The sequence below is a fragment of the Dreissena polymorpha genome, chromosome 4 (assembly GCF_020536995.1).
Source record: "Dreissena polymorpha isolate Duluth1 chromosome 4, UMN_Dpol_1.0, whole genome shotgun sequence".
Taxonomy (NCBI): Eukaryota; Metazoa; Mollusca; class Bivalvia; order Myida; family Dreissenidae; genus Dreissena; species Dreissena polymorpha.
Genome location: NC_068358.1, coordinates 100,801,229 through 100,809,766, shown reverse-complemented (window position 1 = coordinate 100,809,766; position 8,538 = coordinate 100,801,229).

The following is an 8,538-nucleotide window of genomic DNA, read 5'->3' as shown; positions in this document are numbered from 1 at the left end:
ATCTGGGTTGGAATTGTATTTGGGTCATCTGGGGTCAAAAACTAGGTCAAATAATAGAAAAAACTTGTGTAGACAATAGAGATCACAGTTTTCATCCAATCCTAATGAAATTTGGTCGGAAAGTTTTTCTTGATGAAATCTGGGTTGGGATTGTATTTTGGTCATCTGGGGTCAAAAACTAGGTCAAATAATAGAAAAACCTTGTGTAGACAATAGAGGTCACAGTTTTCATCCAATCTTTATAAAATTTGATCAGAATGTTTATCTTGATGAAATCTGTGTTGGGATTGTATTTGGGTCACCTGGGGTCAAAAACTAGGTCACTTGGTCAAATATTAGAAAAACCTTGTGTAGACAATAGAGGTCACAGTTTTCATCCAAACTTTATGAAATTTGGTCAGAATGTTTATCTTGATGAAAACTGGGTTGAGATTGTATTTGGTTAGTCAGATGCAATTCAGGGCCATCATGGCCCTCTTGTTTATTTTACTTTGGTAAAACAAATTAGATCTGTATGACCATACATTTTAAGTTAGGGAAATGGGTTCAATATTTGTTGTGTAACTTGCAATTGAGGTCCTCTTCATGCAGTTTGTTCAAATCATGCCACTGGGGTAAATTCACATCCCAGGGTCAATTTTCATGCCCCCCTTCGAAGAAGAGGGATTATATTGCTTTGCACATGTCGGTCCGTCCACCAGGTGGTTTCCGGATGATAACTCAAGAACGCTTGGGCCTAGGATCATGAAACTTCATAGGTACATTGATCATGACTTGCAGATGACCCCTATTGATTTTGAGGTCAAAGGTCTCGGTGACCCGAAATAGTAAAATGGTTTCCAGATTTTCAGGTCACTAGGTCAAAGGTCAAGGTCACAGTGATTCGAAATAGTAAAATGGTTTCCGGATGATAACTCAAGAACGCTTAGGCCTAGGATCATGAAACTTGATAGGTAGATTGATCATGACTCGCAGATGACCCCTATTTATTTTCAGGTCAAGGTCAGGGTGACCCGAAATAGTAAAATGGTTTTCGGATGATAACTCGAGAACGCTAATGCCTAGGATCATGAATTTTCATAGGTACATTGATCATGACTAGCAGATGACCCCTATTGATTTTCAGGTCACTAGGTCAAGGTCATGGTGACCCGAAATGGTAAAATGGTTTCCGGATGATAACTCAAGAACGCTTATGCCTAGGATCATGAAACTTGATAGGTAGATTGATCATGACCCGCAGTTGACCCCTATTGATTTTCAGGTCACTATATCAAAGGTCAAGGTCACGGTGACCCGAAATAGTAAAATGATTTCCGGATGGTAACTCAAGAATGCTAATGGCTACGATAATGAAACTTCATAGGTACATTGATCATGACTCGCAGATGACCCCTATTGATTTTCAGGTCACTAGGTCAAAGGTCTAGGTCACAGTGACAAAAAACATATTTACAAAATGGCTGTCACTACAACTGAGAGCCCATATGGGGGGCATGCATGTTTTACAAACAGCCCTTGTTTTATTTTGAAATGAAATTTAAACTTGAAACATCTGCAACTGCATATGAGATGGTTTTCAAGCTTGATAGCAATAGCGTAAAATTTAAATGCCAGATGTATGATAGCTGAGCATAGATTTAACGAGATACAAAATGTCAGTTTGTACTTTTTGTGTGAAAATATATTCCATGTGAATTTCCAGCGACAATATCCAATTATTTACCTGCGAATAGGATATTAGCTTCGGTTGCTTATAAGAACTATGTTGTGCTTCAAACATTGCTCGAAGGGAATCTTGCGTTTTCTCATTTATGTTCGGATATCGTCTCATGAAATTTAAATGGAATATATTGTGACACAAAAAATAAGGCGCATTTTGTATCTCGTTGAATCTGTAACCATACCACATCTAAAGTTGAAATTTCGGTTATTGCTATAAGGAACACTGATTTTTAATGGGTTAACTTAATTTTACGAAATATTTATTGATTTTGAGTATTTATGTTGCTTTCATATTGGGTGGACTTTACCAAGTTTGTTAAATAATGTACCTGACATCAAAATAGACCCCCACCTTTACTAAGTGTGACTTGTATTCCATATATTTATGTTGGCAAAACTTACAAAAATATAATAAACCACATTCCCTAGAGGCTTTGTATGAAACACACTATGGTGATCTACAAAGTTTATTTAAATCTTGTCCATCCTGGGCTCAAATTTGCCACGCTCAAGGGGTCAAATGTTTAACATAATTGTATAGTGAATTAACTTTTATGAAACAAAGTGGTGTAAGTTTTTGCATATCAAAACCATATATAGTCCTTCAGCCAAGTACCCAAAATTGAGGTGGGGTGTACCAGTAAGGGGGGCAAAACTACATCTATATTTCTTTGAAGATGCATGCTAGTAGCATATGAAAACGGTTGATAACAGTCTGGTACTGGCAGCTTTTGGTATTTTTTTCTCCTTTAAAGATGGGGCATCAATCAGCTTAATTTTCATAAACTGTCTGGGAGAAATTAAACCGCAAAATGCATGTAGTATTAAAGAAGGGTCAATATATGTTGTTGTTTTTTTTAACTTTTTACTGAACCTGGTAGGGTAGAAGCTCCTTTAAAACATATCAAAAGTTTTTCACAATCGGACCTCCGGATGTTTTTTTTCGAAATGGCCGCCAAGATGGCCGCCAATACCTATTAATGATCATAACTATGAAACTGTACAATCAAATTTGATAAATTTGGTATCTATTCCTAGGTTTCAAGGGACAAAGAACACATAAAGATTATACGACATTGTTTAAGTGTACAATAGAATACACAAATCCAACATGGCGTCGAAAATGGCCGCCAAAACCTATAAATGATCATAACTATGTAAATATCCACTCAAATTTGATTATTTTGGTGGCTATATATGGGTTTCAAGGGGCAAAGAACACATTTAGATCACCATACATTGCATACGTTTAATATAATACACCCAAATCCAAAATGACGTCCAAAATGGCCGCCAAGATATCCACAAAAACCTATAAATGAGCATAACTATGTAACTATACACTCAAATTTGATGGATTTGGTGTCTTTACCTACGTTTCAAGGGGAAAACTACACATAAAGATCTTCAAACATTGTTTAAGTTAACAATAGCACACACAAATCCAACATGGCGTCTAAAATGGCCGCCAAGATGGCCGCCAAAACCTATTCATGATCATAACTATGTAAATATCCACTCAAATTTGATTATTTGGGTGGATATACATAGGTCTCAAGGGACAAAGAACACATTAAGATTATCAGACATTGTTTAAGTTTATTATATTTCACACAAATCCAACATGGCTCCAAAATGGCCGCCAAGATGGCCACCAAAAACTATTTATGATCATTACTATGTAACTTTCCACTCAGATTATATAATTTTGTTGTCTATACCGAGGTTTCGAGGGGTAAAGAACACATTACGATTGTAAGATATAGTTTAAGTTTATTACGTTACACATAAATCTCACATGGCGTCCAATGACACAATACGAAGGACCGCAAGTCCATTACTTTTGACGTGATGCTTGTTATGTGAAACGCCATAGTTTGGACCTGCCGCGATTTCTGGATTTTGACAAAAGGACCGATATTTTTCAGCTTCAGGCAAATAATTGGCAGGAAAGGATCTGTATCTTGCATCAGCAAAGCCATTACCCTGGGCTGTTGTCAGTCGAATTCTTGCCTATGATTAATATGTACAATGGGGACAAAGCGTGCATTTTGTCAACATAAGTCTTAGTTTGCCACAACCTTCACACCATTATAACGTTTGACCAACCCTTGTATTAGAAGACTGCCGAAACCATCATTGATGCGCCACAAAGTTGTTGAAAATGTTGGTCAGAATTTAGGATGTTTCATAAACGTATGAATTTGCGAGGGGGGGGGGCAAAGGATCCCTCATGGAAGAAACCGCAATCAAAAACATACTTGAGGCTGTCTATTGAAAAATGCAATTGTGCACATTTTGACACGAAACGCTGTCCAGAGGGCCTCACGGAACCATCTCCTTGTTGAAAAGTGCATACACAGCCAGCTTTCAGCCGAAATGACCAAGGAAGATCCAGACATTCAGATATTGCTGGATCATGCCAAGGATTTGTACTCTTTCCTTCTCACTGGGGGCTGACGAGGTCAAAGCGTAGTCCGTTTCGCTACGACGTCGGGTATATGTTTTACTACGAAAACATTGTTTATTTACACATGACATCGAGAACGGATTAGTCAAAAATTGTGTTTAAAACATGTAAGATTATGCTCTTCTAATAACAAAACTTTTAATTTAAGCATAATGACATTTCACAGGTCTGTAACATCAAATTATAATCCAAGATGTGTGTGGTTTAAACATGAAATATACCGCTGATTTATCAAGCAGAAGTCAAGTTTCACTTTAAAAAATGCAATTAAGGTTTACACCTGTTTTTAATTGACACAATTTGACAATTTCCATATTGATCTATGTATCGTTAAGCCAATGGTGTGTTTAGAAATGTGTAGGTTGACTCAGTTATCAGAAATAAAGGCAAAATATTATTATTAGGCATAATCATGTCTCTGACAGTATACGTATATGCCTCGCTACGACAACGCTTTTGCGTGTATGCGTTTCTCAAAGAAGACGTATTGGTTATCTCTCGAAGGCAAAATAAAGAAAAGTTTTTTTGATACAGAGTCATGGAGTGGCTGGATGTTTCCTTTGAGGAAGAGTTAGTAACAACGGCACAACATGATCTGAAGCGCACAGTCGACATGGTAATGCACATTATTATGATATAATTAAATTCACGACTAGGCCAAAGGAAACGATTAAAATCGAAAATCCAAATATAAGATGACAGTTGAGAGTCAAGAACATAATGTCGTCGGTCTCAATCAAAATGACGCATCTTCACCTCGTGACAATCCCTTATACGTTCATTTTGATAGAGACCGACGATAGGTTTTCAGCATACGGTACTCTTTGTCAAATAACATTCGATTCTCGTTATCCCAACTCGCTTATCTCGAAACTCCGCTTATGTCAAAGTAAATCCCATGTCCCAACTTCGATCATTATTTATCTCATACGGATTTTGATTTTTACATTGTATATATTAAAGCGAAAATCGGTTATCGTCAACTAATTTTGAGATGAATTTAATGTTCGAATACATGATATTACCTGTAAAACCCACACCTGTAACAGCCGTAAGGTGTGAAAAGAAGCACCCCAATGGCACAAATCCGCAATTGCATAACCAATATATTGTTGGAAAGGTGTGGCAGTGGGTTTCTGTCACAGGTTATTGTTTACTGCGTACATGACGGCTGGTAGATTTACCTCTATTACAATGCGGTTAAGGCCCAGTCTCACTATGATGCCGGCGGACCCCAGTGCGTGATCAGGCATCTACCTTGATGAACCGGGGCCCTACCGGGATGAACCGGTGCTCCACCGGGATGAACCGTGGACGACCGGCAACAACCGGTACTCCACCAGGAAAGTATTAAAATATTTAATACCTCCAGGATGAACCGGGAGTCACCGGGTAGGACCGGCAACGACCGGCGTGGCACCGGGAACAACCGGGACTGTACCGGGACGGCACCTTAGCTCCACCGGGGCCCAAACACACCCCGGCAGTGCTACGGCAACGCCCCGGTGGAGCCCCGGTGAATGCCGGCAGAGTCCCTTTATAGCTACGTTACATAAGTAAACCGGTGCTCTGACGGTGCCGTCCTGGTTGTTCCCGGTGCAGTCCCGATTGTTTCCAGTGCCAAGCTGGTCATTGCCTGTCCTTCCCGATAACTCCTGGTTCATCCCGGAGGTATTAAACATTTGAATACTTTCCCGGTGGAGCCCCGGTTAGACCAGGGCGTTGCCGCAGCTCTGCCGGGGTCTGATGCCTGTATAGCCCCGGTGAGTGCCGGCGTAGTGACAGTATACCGGGGCTCTGCCGGCTTTCACAGGTTTCAACCTTTCCGTTTGGATGTTCATGCGCACAGTGAAGCAAGGCATCTTTTGCACTGGGAAATGGCAGTCTGCAGTAACTGCATGTATATATCCTGAAATGGATACAGAAACTTCGTTGAGCAACCTATACATTATATTTGTACTTCGTTGCGCAACCAATACATACTCTGTGCGAAGCCTATACAAAAAGCTACTTGTAATTTCCTTCGAAACAAAGCATTTGAATAATTAAAATACATGTTAGTATCCTGTTTTGAACTTTAAAATGTGTAATGTACACTGAATAAACGTAACATGTAGTTTTATTTGATTTAAGTTACCGTAATTGGCTATTTTAACAGAATAACCACCTTATGCATTGCTTCAAATAAAAATATTTCGATTTTAGCTCAAAATAAACCTTAAGGTTGCAACTACGCGCATTTGTTATTGAAAATAAGTACCTACCATTACTGGATGTTCCGTTCTCTAATCCATAAACACCAGAAAAGATGAACCTCGCCTGATTAAGTAGTGTATTTACACAATGTTTTCGTAGTAAAACATATACCCGACGTCGTAGCGAAACGGACTACGCTTTGACCTCGTCAGCCCCCAGTGCTTCTGAGGGGCAAAACGACGCTAGCAGATGATATGTTATGCGATTTTGATCAAACTCGAGAGGGCTACAGAGAAGAAGAAACATGAAATTGCCCAGACCTCAAAGACAAGCATAGTATGGCTGAGTTATCAGCTTATGATTAACAATTCAAGGGTTTTGATTAAAGCATATCGCACTGGGTGTTGGTTGATGCATTAGGAAGCCCGATTTGCTATCCAACTTTGCTGCAGCTGGGTACATTACCTGCAATCTGCGTATTTCTACATTTATCTGCAGCAAAAAAAGCAACCTAGAGGAAACGCACCCGGACGTTTATCGAACGTTCTTTGTAGAAGCCATCAGGGCTGGGCTGGGCTAGGACTTGATCTTGTTATTGAGCAAACATTGATGATGATTTTATAGAGCACATGTGGTCTAACTCGCGGCAGTGGAATGGCCTAGAAAATGCAAACCCCTTGGAACTAATTGCAACATCCGAGCACAACAGTACGATGCAGGATTTCACAGACCTGACCTATACTACAAGTCCACAACACAAAGACTCAACTGAAGCATGCATCAAAGGGGATTCATCTGATCTAGAGAAAATGCAGACACCGATTACAACCTGCTCACCATACACAACTGACCCTACTCTGAGAAACATGGTCAATTGGATAGTGGCTGGGTCAGATATGAATGTTCATGCAATTTAGGCGGTTGGGAAAGCGATCATAAGATATATCATAGGAAAGTCGGTCTTTGCCTATAAATTAACGAGAAAATACAGAGCCAAATCTCTTGGGAATAGCATGGCTGTAAAAATTGCTTCTGACCGTGCTTTTGATCCTGCTCTTATGTTCCAGCGTTTTCTGGTGGTGTCAAAATCTGGAGATCCTTACCTTGCAGTCGTATTGTCTTATGAACTGAGCTCCCATCCTGCTGCCTTCTTTGAAGCCAAGAACATACTTTGTACAGCAGATAAGCCCCAGATCGCTCAGGCAATTTTAGAGTATGATGTAGATACATCGTGTGAGATTCAGAGAAAGGCATTACGGACAAGCGACGGTGGGGTTCGATGGCTACGAAGACGGTGATTATAACAAAGACAAAATGCACCGGAAACGTGAATCATATTGTGAGTTTCAGCAAAGAAACAGAATGCTCATGTAAAAAAGGAAGACTTTTTGTCTCGTGACAGAAACAAGGCCGGCATGATTGCTCTGATCAGCACAACTCTGACTAAAATGGGATGCTATGTTGTTCTCTCTTCAGGGGATGCAGACGTTCAAATTGTTAAATCAACAGTATAACTATCCCGTCGTAGCACAACAACGTTGGTGGGCGAGGATATAGATTTGCTCATCTTGATCCTGCATTTCTACGAAAGGGACAATAAGATCATCTACTTCCGCTTTTATGTAAATAAATAGTGAAAGGAACGCAATGTGTATAATATTAACCTTTTGAAAGAACTCGTGCTTATTCAGGCTGTAATTAATCTTCAATGATTTTTAGCAACGGTAAAAAAATGAAGTCTACAGAAGTAAGTAAAACCTGATCCTATCATGAAGTCATGTGCTGGTTCAATCTCTCTTCCAAATGTCGTTAATTGGATTTTATGATTATTCAACTTTTTTTAGTGATAACCTCAATTCGATTAAAGTGTTCCTTGTCTCCTTAACTATGGCATTTTACATAACAACCATAACGTTTGAGTAACAAGTTATGGACTAGTGGTCCTTCGTATTGTGTTGATGACTATTTTGGACGCCGTGTTGGATTTCTGTGTAACATAATTAGCTTACATTGTGTTTGATGATATTAATGTGATATTAATGTGTTGTTTGCTCTCTGAAACCTGGGTATATACACCAAATTCATCAAATTTGAGTGGATAGTTACATAGTTTTTTATGATCATAAATATGTTTTGACTGCCATTTT